Source organism: Microcebus murinus, chromosome 22, assembly GCF_040939455.1.
Source record: "Microcebus murinus isolate Inina chromosome 22, M.murinus_Inina_mat1.0, whole genome shotgun sequence".
NCBI classification, from domain to species: domain Eukaryota; kingdom Metazoa; phylum Chordata; class Mammalia; order Primates; family Cheirogaleidae; genus Microcebus; species Microcebus murinus.
Window position 1 is genome coordinate 29,439,554 of NC_134125.1, and position 14,416 is coordinate 29,453,969.

Below are 14,416 nucleotides of genomic sequence, written 5' to 3' on the forward strand. Positions count from 1 at the left end.
CCACACTGCGCCTTGCCTGACAGTCTCCCATGGGTGAGTGGACACAGCCAGATCCGCACTGCGCCCTGCCTGCCTGTCTGCCGTGTGTGAGTGGACACATCCAGATCTGCACTGAGCCCTGCCTGCCCGTCTCCCGTGGGAGAGTGGACATAGCCAGATCCGCACTGCGCCCTGCCTGCCCGTCTCCCGTGGGTGAGTGGACACCTCCAGATCCGCACTGCGCCCTGCCTGACCGTCTGCCGTGGGTGAGTGGACTCAGCCAGATCCGCACTGCGCCCTGCCTGCCCGTCTGCCGTGGGTCAGTTTACATAGCCAGATCCACACAGCGCCCTCTCTACCCGTCTCCCATGGGTGAGTGGACACAGCCAGATCCACACTGTGCCTTGCCTGCCCGTCTGCCGTGGGTCAGTGGACATAGCCAGATCCACACAGCACCCTCTCTGCCCATCTCAGGTGGGTGAGTGGACACAGCCAGATCCACACTGTGCCTTGCCTACCCGTCTCCCTTGGGTGAGTGGACCCAGCCAGATCCACACTGCACCCTGCCTGACCGTCTGCCGTGGGTGAGTGGACAGAGCCAGATCCGCACTGCGCCCTGACTGCCCGTCTGCCGTGGGTGATTGGACACAGCCAGATCCGCACTTTACCCGGCCTTCCCGTCTGCCGTGGGTCAGTGGACATAGCTAGATCCACACAGCACCCTCTCTGCCCGTCTCCCGTGGGTGAGTGTTCACAGCCAGATCAACAGTGCGCCTTTCCTGCCCGTCTCCCGTGGGTGAGTGGACACAGCCAGATCCGCACTGCACCCTGCCTGACCGTCTGCCGTGGGTGATTTCACTCAGCGAGATCCGCACTGCGCCCTGCCTGCCCCTCTGCCGTGGGTCAGTGGACATAGCCAGATCCACACAGCACCCTCTCTGCCCGTGACCCTTGGGTGAGTGGACACAGCCAGATCCACACTGCGCCTTACCTGCCCGTCTCCCGTGGGTGAGTGGACACAGCCAGATCCGCACTGTGCCCTGCCTGCCCGTCTCCCGTGGGTGAGTGGACACAGCCAGATCCGCACTGCGCCCTGCCTACCCGCCTCCCACGTGTGAGTGGACACAGCCAGATCCGCACTGCGCCCTGCCTGACCGTTTGCCGTGGGTGAGTGTACACAGCCAGATCCGCTCTGCGCCCTGCCTGCCCGTCTGCCGTGGGTGATTGGACACAGCCAGATCCGCACTGCGCCCTGCCTTCCCGTCTGCCATGGGTCAGTGGACTGAGCAAGATCCACACAGCGCCCTTTCTGCCCGTCTCCCGTGGGTGAGTGGACACAGCCAGATCCACACTGCGCCTTTCCTGCCCGTCTCCCGTGGGTGAGTGGACACAGCCAGATCAACACTGCGCCCTGCCTGCCCGTCTGCCGCGGGTGATTGGACACAGCCAGATCCGCAGTTCGCCCTGTCTGCCCGTCTGCGTGGGTCAGTGGACACAGCCAGATCCACACTGCGCCTTGCCTACCCGTCTCCCATGGGTGAGTGGACACAGCCAGATCCGCACTGCGCCCTTCCTGACCGTCTGCCGTGGGTGAGTGGACACAGACATATCCGCACTGCGCCCTGCCTGCCCGTCTCCCGTGGGTGAGTGGACACAGCCAGATACACACTGCGCCCTGCCTGCCCGTCTGCCGTGGGTCAGTGGACAGAGCCAGTTCCACACAGCACCTTCTCTGCCCGTCTCCCCTGGGTCATTGGACACAGCCAAATCCACACTGCGCTTTGCCTGCCCGTCTCCCATGGGTGAGTGGACACAGCCAGATCCGCACTGCGCCCTGCCTGCCTGTCTGCCGTGTGTGAGTGGACACAGCCAGTTCCGCACTGCGCCCTGGCTGCCGGTCTCCCGTGGGAGAGTGGACACAGCCAGATCCGCACTGCGCCCTGCCTGCCCGTCTCCCGTGGGTGAGTGGACACCGCCAGATCCGCACTGCGCCCAGCCTGCCCGTCTGCCGTTGGTCAGTGGACATAGCCAGATCCACACAGCACCCTCTCTGCCCGTCTCCCGTGGGTATGTGGACACAGCCAGATCCTACTGCGCTTTGCCTTCCAGTCTCCCGTGGTTTACTGGACACAGCCAGATCCGCACTGCGCCCTGCCTGCCCGTCTGCCGTGGTTGATTGGACACAGCCAGATCCTCACTGCGCCCTGCCTGCCCGTCTGCCGGGGGTGATTGGACACAGCCAGATCCGCACTGCGCCCTGCCTGCCCGTCTGCAGTGGGTCAGTGAACATTGCCAGATCCACACAACACCCTCTCTGCCCGTCTCCCGTGGGTGAGTGGTCACAGCAAAATCCACAGTACGCCTTGCCTACCCGTCTCCCTTGTGTGAGTGGACACAGCCAGATCCGCACTGCACCCTGCCTGCCCGTCTGCCGTGGGTGATTGTACACATCCAGATCCGCACTGCGCCCTGGCTGCCCGTCTGCCGTGGGTGAGTGGATATTGCCAGATCCACACAGCACCCTCTCTGCCCGTCTCCCGTGGGTGAGTGGACACATCCAGATCCACACTGCGCCTTGCCTGGCGTCTCCCGTGGGCGAGTGGACACAGCCAGATCCGCACTGCGCCCTGCCTGCCCTTCTGCCGTGGGTCAGTGGACATAGCCAGATCCACACAGCACCCTCTCTGCCCATCTCCCGTGGGTGAGTGGACACAGCCCGATCCACACTGCGCCTTGCCTGCTCGTCTCCCGTGGGTGAGTGGACACAGCCAGATCCGCACTGCGCACAGCCTGCCCGTCTGCCGTGGGTCAGTGGACATAGCCAGATCCACACAGCACACTCTCTGCCCGCCTCACGTGGGTGAGTGGACACAGCCAGATCCGCACTGCGCCTTGCCTGCCCGTCTCCCGTGGGTGAGTGGACACAGCCCGATCCACACTGCGCCTTGCCTGCTCGTCTCCCGTGGGTGAGTGGACACAGCCAGATCCGCACTGCGCACAGCCTGCCCGTCTGCCGTGGGTCAGTGGACATAGCCAGATCCACACAGCACACTCTCTGCCCGCCTCACGTGGGTGAGTGGACACAGCCAGATCCGCACTGCGCCTTGCCTGCCCGTCTCCTGTGTGTGAGTGGACACAGCCAGATCCGCACTGCGCCCTGCCTGCCCGTCTGCCGTGGGTCAGTGGACATAGCCAGATCCACACAGCACACTCTCTGCCCGCCTCCCGTGGGTGAGTGGACACAGAAAGATCCGCACTGCGCCCTGCCTGCCCGAATGCCGTGGGTGATTGGACACAGCCAGATCCGCACTGCGCCTTGCCTGCCCGTCTCCCATGTGTGAGTGGACACAGCCAGATCCGCACTGCGCCCTGCCTGCCCGTCTGCCTTGGTGAGTGGACACAGCCAGATCCGCACTGCACCCTGCCTGCCCGTCTCCCGAGGGTGATTGTACACAGCCAGATCCGCACTGAGCCCTGCCTTACAATCTGCCGTGGGTGAGTGGACACAGCCAGATCCACACTGCGCCCTGCCTGCCCGTCTCCCGTGGGTGAGTCGACACAGCCAGATCCGTACTGCGCTCTGCCTGCCCATCTCCCGTGGGTGTGTGGAGAAAGCCAGATCCGCACTGCGCCCTGCCTGCCCGTCTGCCGTGGGTCAGTGGATACAGCCAGATCCGCACTGCGCCCTGCCTGCCGGTCGGCCGTGTGTCAGTGGACATAGCCAAATCCACACAGCACCCTCTCTGCCCGTCTCCCGTGGGTGAGTGGACACAGACAGATCCACACTGCGCCTTGCCTACCCGTCTCCCGTGGGTGAGTGGACACAGCCAGATCCGCACTGTGCCCTGCCTGACCGTCTCCCGTGGGTGGGTGGACACAGCCAGATCCGCACTGCGCCCTGCCTGCCCGTCTGCCGTGGGTGATTGGACACAGCCAAATCCACACTGCGCCCTGCCTGCCCGTCTGCCGTGGGTCAGTGGACATAGCCAGATACGCACTGCATCCTCTCTACCCGTCTCCCGTGGGTGAGTGGACACAGCCAGATCCACACTGCGCCTTGCCTGCCCGTCTCCCGTGGGTGATTTGCCAAGCCAGATCCGCACTGCGCCCTGCCTGCCCGTGTGCCATGGGTAAGTGGACACAGCCAGATCCGCACTGCGCCCTGCCTGCCCGTCTGCCGTGGGTCAGTGTACATAGCCAGATCCACACAGCACCCTCTCTGTCCGTCTCCCTTGGGTGAGTGGACACAGCCAGATCCGCACTGCGCCTTTCCTGCCCGTCTCCCGTGGGTGACGGGACACAGCCAGATCCGCACTGCGCCCTGTCTGCCCGTCTCCCGTGGGTGAGTGGACACAGCCAGATCCGTATTGCGCCCTCCCTGCCCGTCTCCCGTGGGTGAGTGGACACAGGGAGATCCGCACTGCGCCCTGCCTGCCCGTCTCCCATGGGTGAGTGGACACAGCCAGATCCGCACTGCGCCCTGCCTGCCCATCTGCCGTGGGTCAGTGGACATAGCCAGATCCACACAGCACCCTCTCTGCCCGTCTCCCGTGGGTGAGTGGACACATCCAAATCCATACTGCGCCTTGCCTGCCCGTCTCCCGTGGGCGAGTGGACATAGGCAGATCCGCACTGCGCCCTGCCTGCCCTTCTGCCGTGGGTCAGTTGACATAGCCAGATCCACACAGCACACTCTCTGCCCGCCTCCCGTGGGTGAGTGGACACAGCCAGATCCGCACTGGGCTCTGCCTGCCCATCTCCCGTGGGTGAGTGGAAAAAGCTAGATCCGCACTGCGCCCGGCCTGACCGTCTGCCGTGGGTGAGTGGACACAGCCAGATCCGCACTGCGCCCTGCCTGCCCGTCTGCCGTGGGTCAGTGGACATAGCCAGATCCACACAGCACCCTCTCTGCCCGTCTCCCGTAGGTGAGTGGACGCAGCCAAATCCACACGGCGCATTGCCTTCCCGTCTCCCGTGGGTTAGTGGACACAGCCAGATCCGCACTGCGCCCTGCCTGCCGTCTGCCGTGGGTGAGTGGAAACAGCCAGATCCGCACTGCGCCCTGCCTGCCCGTCTGCCGTGTGTCAGTGGACATAGCCAGAACCACACAGCGCCCTCTCTGCCCGTCTCCCGTGGGTGAGTGGACACAGCCAGATCCACACTGCGCCTTGCTTACCCGTCTCCCGTGGGTGAGTGGACACAGCCAGATCCGCATTGCGCCCTGCCTGCCCGTCTGCCGTGGGTGAGTGGACACAGCCAGATCCGCACTGTGCCCTGCCTGCCAGTCTGCCATGGGTCAGTGGACATAGCCAGATCCACACAGCGCCTTGCCTGCCCATCTCCCATGGGTGAGTGGACACAGCCAGATACGCACTGCGCCCTGCCTGCCCGTCTCCCGTGGGTGAGTGGACACAGCCAGATCCACACTGCGCCTTGCCTGCCCATCTCCCATGGGTGAGTGGACACAGCCAGATACGCACTGCGCCCTGCCTGCCCGTCTCCTGTGGGTGAGTGGACACAGCCAGATCCGCACTGCGCCCTGCCTGCCCGTCTGCCGTGGGTGAGTGGACAGAGTCAGATCCTCACTGCGCCCTGCCTGCCCATCTGCCGTGGATGATTGGACACAGCCAGATCCGCACTGCGCCCTTCCTGCCCGTCTGCCGTGGGTGATTGGACACAGCCAGATCCGCACTGCGCCCTGCCTGCCCGTCTGACATGGGTCAGTGTACATAGGCAGATCCACACAGCACCCTCTTTACCCATCTCCCGTGGGTGAGTGGACACACCCAGATCCTCACTGCTCACTGCCTGCCCGTCTGCCGTGAGTCAGTGTACATAGCGAGATCCACACAGCACCCTCTCTGACCGTCTCCCATGGGTGAGTGGACACAGCCAGATCCACACTACGCCTTGCCTGCCCGTCTCCCGTGGGTGAGTGGACACAGCCAGATCCGCACTGCGCCCTGCCTGCCCGTCTGCCGTGGGTGAGTGGACACAGCGAGATCCGCACTGCGCCCTCCCTGCCCGTCTGCCGTGGTTCATTGGACATAGCCAGATCCACACAGCAACCTCTCTGCCCGTCTCCCGTGGGTGAGTGGACACAGCCAGATCCACAATGCCCATTGCCTGCCCGTCTCCCATGGGTGAGTGGACACAGCCAGATCCGCACTGCGCCCTGCCTGCCTCTCTGCCGTGTGTGAGTGGACACAGCCAGATCCTCACTGTGCCCTGCCTGCCCGTCTCCCGTGGGAGAGTGGACACAGCCAGATCCGCACTGCGCCCTGCCTGACCGTCCCCCGTGGGTGAGTGGACACCGCCAGATCCGCACTGCGCCCTGCCTGCCCGTCTGCCGTGAGTGAGTGGACACAGCCAGATCTGCACTGCGCCCTGCCTGCCCGTCTGCCGTGGTTGAGTGGACACAACGAGATCCGCACTGCGCCCTCCCTGCATGTCTGCCGTGGGTCTGTGGATATAGCCAGAACCAAACAGCATCCTCTCTGCCCGTCTTCCGTGGGTGAGTGGACACAGCCAGATCCACACTGCGCCTTGCCTACCCATCTCCCATGGGTGAGTGGACACAGTCATACCCACACTGCGCCCTGCCTGCCCGTCTCCCGTGGGTGAATGGACACAGCCAGGTACGCGCTGCGCCCTGCCTGCCCGTCTGCCGTGGGTCAGTGGACATAGCCAGATCCACACAGCACCCTCTCTGCCCGTCTCCCGTGGGTGAGTGGACACAGCCATTTCCACACGGCGCCTTGCCTACCCGTCTCCCGTGGGTGATTGGACACAGCCAGATCCGCACTACGCCCTGCCTGACCGTCTGCCGTGGGTGATTGGACACAGCCAGATCCGCACTGCGCCCTGCCTGCCCGTCTGCCGTGGGTGATTGGACACAGCCAGATTCGCACTGCGCCCTGCCTGCCCGTCTGACGTGGGTCAGTGTACATAGGCAGATCCACACAGCACCCTCTTTGCCCGTCTCCCGTGGGTGAGTGGACACACCCAGATCTGCACTGCGCCCTGCCAGCCCGTCTTCCGTGGGTCAGTGTACATAGCCAGATCCACACAGCACCCTCTCTGCCCGTCTCCCGTGGGTGAGTGGACACAGCCAGATCCACACTACGCCTTGCCTGCCCGTCTCCCGTGGGTGAGTGGACACAGCCAGATCCGCACTGCGCCCTGCCTAATCGTATGCCGTGGGTGAGTGGACACAGCCAGATCCGCACTGCGCCCTGCCTAATCGTATGCCGTGGGTGAGTAGACACAGCCAGATCCGCACTGCGCCCTGCCTGCCCTTCTCCCGTGGGTGAGTGGACACAGCCAGATCCACACAGCACCCTCTCTGCCCGTCTCCCGTGGGTGAGTGGACACAGCCAGATCCACACTGCACCTTGCCACGCCGTCTCCCGTGGGTCAGTGGACACACCCAGATCCGCATTGCGCCAGCCTGCCCGTCTGCCGTGGGTCAGTGGACAGAGCCAGTTCCACACAGCACCTTCTCTGCCCGTCTCCCGTGGGTCATTGGACACAGCGAAATCCACACTGCGCTTTGCCTGCCCGTATCCCATGGGTGAGTGGACACAGCCAGATCCGCACTGCGCCCTGCCTGCCTGTCTGCCGTGTGTGAGTGGACACAGCCAGTTCCGCACTGCGCCCTGGCTGCCGGTCTCCCGTGGGAGAGTGGACACAGCCAGATCCGCACTGCGCCCTGCCTGCCCGTCTCCCGTGGGTGAGTGGACACCGCCAGATCCGCACTGCGCCCAGCCTGCCCGTCTGCCGTAGGTCAGTGGACATAGCCAGATCCACACAGCACCCTCTCTGCCCGTCTCCCGTGGGTATGTGGACACAGCCAGATTCTACTGCGCTTTGCCTTCCCGTCTCCCGTGGTTTACTGGACACAGCCAGATCCGCACTGCGCCCTGCCTGCCCGTCTGTCGTGGGTGAGTGGACACAGCCAGATCCGCACTGCGCCCTGCCTGCCTGTCTGCCGTGTGTGATTGGACCCAGCCACATCCGCACTGCACCCTGCCTGCCCGTCTGCCGTGGGTCTGTGGACATAGCCAGATCCGGACAGCACCCTCTCTGCCCGTCTCCCGTGGGTGAGTGGACACAGCCAGATCCACACTGCTCCTTGCCTACCTGTCTCCCGTGGGTGAGTGGACACAGCCAGATCCGCACTGCGCCCTGCCTGCCCGTCTGCCGTGGGTGTGTGGACACAGCCAGATCCGCACTGTGCCCTGCCTGCCAGTCTGCCGTCGGTCAGTGGACATAGCCAGATCCACACCGCGCCCTTTCTGCCCGTCTCCCGTGGGTGAGTGGAAACAGCCAGATCCACACTGCGCCTTGCCTTACCGTGTGCCGTGGGTGAGTGGACACAGCCAGATCCGCACTGCGCCCTGCCTGCCCGTCTGCCGTGGGTGAGTGGACACCGCCAGATCCGCACTGTGCCCTGCCTGCCCGTCTGCCGTGGGTGAGTGGACAAAGCGAGATCCGCACTGCGCCCTCCCTGCCCGTCTGCCGTGGGTCTTTGGACATAGCCAGATCCACACAGCAACCTCTCTGCCCGTCTCCCGTGGGTGAGTGGACACAGCCAGATTCACACTGCGCCTTGCCTGCCCATCTCCCATGGGTGAGTGGACACAGCCACATCCGCACTGCGCCCTGCCTGCCCGTCTGCCGTGGGTGATTGGACACAGCCAGATCCGAACTGCGCCCTGCCTGCCCGTCTGACGTGGGTCAGTGTACATAGGCAGATCCACACAGCACCCTCTTTGCCCGTCTTCCGTGGGTGAGTGGACACACTCAGATCCGCACTGCGCCCTGCCTGCCCGTCTGCCGTGGGTCAGTGTACATAGCCAGATCCACACAGCACTCCCTCTGCCTGTCTCCAGTGGGTGAGTGGACACAGCCAGATCCACACTACGCCTTGCCTGCCCGTCTCCCGTGGGTGAGTGGACACAGCCAGAGCCGCAATGCGCCCTGCCTAATCGTCTGCCGTGGGTGAGTAGACACAGCCAGATCCGCACTGCGCCCTGCCTGCCCGTCTCCCGTGGGTGAGTGGACACAGACAGATCCGCACTACGCCCTTCCTGACCGTCTGCAGTAGGTGAGTGGACACAGCCAGATCCGCATTGCGCCCTGCCTGCTCGTCTGCCGTGGGTCAGTGTACATAGTCAGATCCACACAGCACCCTCTCTGCCCGTCTCCCGTGGGTCAGTGGACACAGCCAGATCCACACTGCACCTTGCCTCGCTGTCTCCCGTGGGTGAGTGGACACAGCCAGATCCGCATTGCGCCAGCCTGCCCGTCTGCCGTGGGTGAGTGGACACAGCGAGATCTGCACTGCGCCCTCCCTGCCCGTCTGCCGTGGATCAGTGGACATAGCCAGATCCACACAGCAACCTCTCTGCCCGTCTCCCGTGGGTGAGTGGACACAGCCAAATCCACACTGCGCCTTGCCTGCCAGTCTCCCATTGGTGAGTGGACACAGCCAGATCCGCACTGCGCCCTCCCTGTCTGTCTGCCGTGTGTGAGTGGACACATCCAGATCCGCACTGCGCCCTGCCTGCCCGTCTCCCGTGGGAGAGTGGACATAGCCAGATCCGCACTGCGCCCTGCCTGCCCGTCTCCCGTGAATGAGTGGACACCGCCAGATCCGCACTGCGCCCTGCCTGCCCGTCTGCCGTGGGTCAGTGTACATACCCAGATCCACACAGCACACTCTCTGCCCGTCTCCCGTGGGTGAGTGGACACAGCCAGATCCACACTGCGCCTTGCCTGCCCGTCTCCCGTGGGTGAGTGGACACAGCCAGATCCGCACTTCGCCCTGCCTACCCGTCTGCCATGGGTGAATTAACACAGCCAAATCCGCACTTCGCCCTGCCTGCCCGTCTGCGTAGGTCAGTGGACACAGCCAGATCCACACTGCGCCCTGCCTACCCGTCTCCCAAGGGTGAGTGGACAGAGCCAGATCCGCACTGCGCCCTGCCTGACCGTCTGCCGTGGGTGAGTGGACACAGCCAGATCCGCACTGCGCCCTGCCTGCCCGTCTGCCGTAGGTGATTGGACACAGCCAGATCCGCACTGCGCCCTGCCTTCCCGTCTGCCATGGGTCAGTGGACAGAGCAAGATCCACACAACGCACTTTCTGCCCGTCTCCCGTGGGTGAGTGGACACAGCCAGATCCACACTGCGCCTTGCCTGCATGTCTCCCGTGGGTGAGTAGACACAGCCAGATCCACACTGCGCCCTGCCTGCCCGTCTCCCGTGGGTGAGTGGACACAGCCAGATCCGCACTGCGCCATGCCTGCCCGTCTGCCGTGGGTCAGTGGACATAGCCAAATCCACACAGCACCCTCTCGGCAAGTCTCCCGTGGGTGAGTGGACACAGCCAGATCCGCACTGCGCCCTGCCTGCCCGTCTGCCGCGGGTGATTGGACACAGCCAGATCCGCACTGCGCCCTGCCTTCCCGTCTGCCGTGGGTCAGTGGACAGAGCCAGATCCACACAGCGCACTTTCTGCCCGTCTCCCGTGGGTGAGTGGACACAGCCAGATCCACACTGCGCCTTGCCTGCCCGTCTGCCGTGGGTGAGTGGACACAGCCAGATCCGCACTGCGCCCTGCCTGCCCGTCTCCCGTGGGTGAGTGGACACAGCCAGATCCGCACTGCGCCCTGCCTGCCCGTCTCCCGTGGGTGAGTAAACACAGCCAGATCCGCACACCGCCCTGCCTGCTTGTCTGCCGTGGGTCAGTGTACATAGGCAGATCCACACAGCACCCTCTTTGCCCGTCTCCCGTGGGTGAGTAGACACACCCAGATCCGCACTGCGCCCTGCCTGCCCGTCTGCCGTGGGTCAGTGTACATACCCAGATCCACACAGCACACTCTCTGCCCGTCTCCCGTGGGTGAGTGGACACAGCCAAATCCACACTACGCCTTGCCTGCCCGTCTCCCGTGGGTGAGTGGACACAGCCAGATCCGCACTGCGCCCTGCCTAATCGTATGCCGTGGGTGAGTAGACACAGCCAGATCCGCACTGCGCCCTTCCTGGTCGTCTCCCGTGGGTTAGTGGACACAGCCAGATCCGCACTGCGCAGTTCCTGACCGTCTGCAGTGGGTGAGTGGACACAGCCAGATCCGCATTGCGCCCTGCCTGCTCGTCTGCCGTGGGTCAGTGTACATTGTCAGATCCACACAGCACCCTCTCTGCCCGTCTCCCGTGGCTGAGTGGACACAGCCAGATCCACACTGCACCTTGCCTCGCCGTCTCCCGTGTGTGAGTGGACACAGCCAGATCCGCATTGCGCCAGCCTGCCCGTCTGCCGTGGGTGAGTGGACACAGCGAGATCTGCACTGCGCCCTCCCTACCCGTCTGCCGTGGATCAGTGGACATAGCCAGATCCACACAGCAACCTCTCTGCCCGACTCCCGTGGGTGAGTGGACACAGCCAGATCCACACTGCGCCTTGCCTGCCAGTCTCCCATGGGTGAGTGGACACAGCCAGATCCGCACTGCGCCCTCCCTGCCTGTCTGCCATGTGTGAGTGGACACATACAGATACGCACTGCGCCCTGCCTCCCCGTCTCCCGTGGGAGAGTGGACATAGCCAGATCCACACTGCGCCCTCCCTACCCGTCTGCCGTGGATCAGTGGACATAGCCAGATCCACACAGCACCCTCTCTGCCCATCTCCCGTGGGTCAGTGGACATAGCCATATCCACACTGCGCCTTGCCTACCCGTCTCCCGTGGGTGAGTGGACACAGCCAGATCCACACTGCGCCTTGCCTGCCCGTCTCCCGTGGGTGAGTGGACACAGACAGATCCGCACTGCACCCTGCCTGCCCATCTGCCGTGTGTGAGTTTACACAGCCAGATCCGCACTGCGCCCTGCCGGCCCGTATTCCGTGGGTCAGTGGACATAGCCAGATCCACACAGAACCCTCTCTGCCCGTCTCCCGTGGGTGAGTGGACACAGCCAGATCCACACTGCACCTTGCCTGCCCGTATCCCGTGGGTGAGTGGACACAGCCAGATCCGCTTTGCGCCATGCCTGCCCGTCTGCCGTTGGTCAGTGGACATAGCCAGTTCCACACAGCACACTCTGTGCCCGTCTCCCGTAGGTGAGTGGACACAACCAGATCCACAGTGCGCCCTGCCTGCCCGTCTCCCGTGGGTGAGTGGACACAGCCAGATCCGCACTGCGCGCTGCCTGCCCGTCTGCCGTGTGTCAGTGGACATAGCCAGATCCACACAGCACCCTCTCTGCCCGTCTCCCCTGGGTGAGTGGACACAGCCAGATCCGCACTGCGCCCTGCCTGCCCGTATCCCGTGGGTGAGTGGACACAGCCACATCCGCAGTGTGCCCTGCATGCCCATCTGCCGTAGGTGAGTGGACACAGCCAGATCCGCACTGCGCCCTGTCTGCCCGTCTGCCGTGGGTCATTGGACAGAGCCAGATCCACAAAGCACCCTCTCTGACTGTCTCCCGTTTTTGAGTGGACACAGCCAGATCCACACTGCGCCCTGCCTGCCCGTCTGCCGTGGGTCAGTGGACATAGCCAGATCCGGACAGCACCCTCTCTGCCCGTCTCCCGTGGGTGAGTGGACACAGCCAGATCCACACTGCGCCTTGCCTACCTGTCTCCCGTGGGTGAGTGGACACAGCCAGATCCGCACTGCGCCCTGCCTGCCCGTCTGCCGTGGGTGAGTGGACACAGCCAGATTCGCACTGTGCCCTGCCTGCCAGTCTGCCGTCGGTCAGTGGACATAGCCAGATCCACACAGCGCCCTTTCTGCCCGTCTCCCGTGGGTGAGTGGACACAGCCAGATCCGCACTGCGCCCTGCCTGCCGGTCTCTCGTGGGTGAGTGGACACGGCCAGATCCGCACTGCGCCCTGCCTGCCCGTCTCCCGTGGGTGAGTGGACACAGCCAGATCCGCACTGCGCCCTGCCTGCCGGTCTCCCGTGGGTGAGTGGACACGGCCAGATCCGCACTGCGCCCTGCCTGCCCGTCTCCCGTGGGCGAGTGGACACAGCCAGATACGCACTGCGCCCTGCCTGCCCGTCTCCCGTGGGTGAGTGGACACAGCCAGATCCGCACTGCGCCCTGCCTGCCCGTCTCCCGTGGGTGCGTGGACACAGCCAGATCCGCACTGCACCCTGCCTGACCGCCTGCCGTGGGTGAGTGGACACAGCCAGATCCGCACTGCGCCCTGCCTGACCGTCTGCCGTGGGTGAGTGGACACAGCCAGATCCGCACTGCGCCCTGCCTGACCGCCTGCCGTGGGTGAGTGTACACAGCCAAATCCGCACTGCACCCTGACTGCCCGTCTTCCGTGGGCGAGTGGACACAGCCAGATCCACACTGCGCCCGGCCTGCCCATCTCCCGTGGGAGAGTGGACACAGCCAGATCCGCACTGCGCCTTGCCTGCCCGTGTCCCGTGGGTGAGTGGACACAGCCAGATCCGCACTGCGCCCTGCCTGCCCCTCTCCCGTGGGTGAGTGGACACAGCCAGATCCGCACTGCACCCTGCCTGACAGTCTGCCATGGGTGAGTGGACACAGCCATATCCGCACTGCGCCCTGCCTGACCGCCTGCCGTGGGTCAGTGGACATAGCCAGATCCACACAGCACCGTCTCTGCCCGTCTCCCGTGGGTGAGTGGACACAGCCAGATCCGCACTGCCCCCTGCCTGACCGTCTGCCGTGGGTGAGTGGACACAGCAATATCCGCACTGCGCCCTCCCTGACCGCCTGCCGTGGGTGAGTGGACACAGCCAGATCCGTACTGCGCCCTGCCCGCCCGTCTGCCGTGGGTCAGTGGACATAGCCAGATCCACACAGCACCGTCTCTGCCCGTCTCCCGTGGGTTAGTGGACACAGCCAGATCCGCACTGCGCCCTGCCTGCCCGTCTCCCGTGGGTGAGTGGACACAGCCAGATCCGCACTGCGCCCTGCCTGCCCGTCTCCCGTGGGTGAGTGGACACAGCCAGATCCACACTGCACCCTGCCTGACCGCCTGCCGTGGGTGAGTGGACACAGCCAGATCCGTACTGCGCCCTGCCCGCCCGTCTGCCGTGGGTCAGTGGACATAGCCAGATCCACACAGCACCGTCTCTGCCCGTCTCCCGTGGGTGAGTGCACACACAAGATCCGCAATGCGCCTTGCCTGCCCGTCTCCCGTGGGTGAGTGGACACAGCCAGATCCGCACTGGGCCCTGCCTGCCCGTCTCCCGTGGGTGTGTAGACAAAGCCAGATCCGCACTGCGCCCTGCCTGACCGTCTGCCGTGGGTGAGTGGACACAGCCATATCCGCACTGGCCCTGCCTGACCGCCTGCCGTGGGTGAGTGGACACAGCCAGATCCGCACTGCGCCCTGGCTGACCGCCTGCTGTCGGTGCGTGGACACAGGCAGATCCGCACTGCGCCC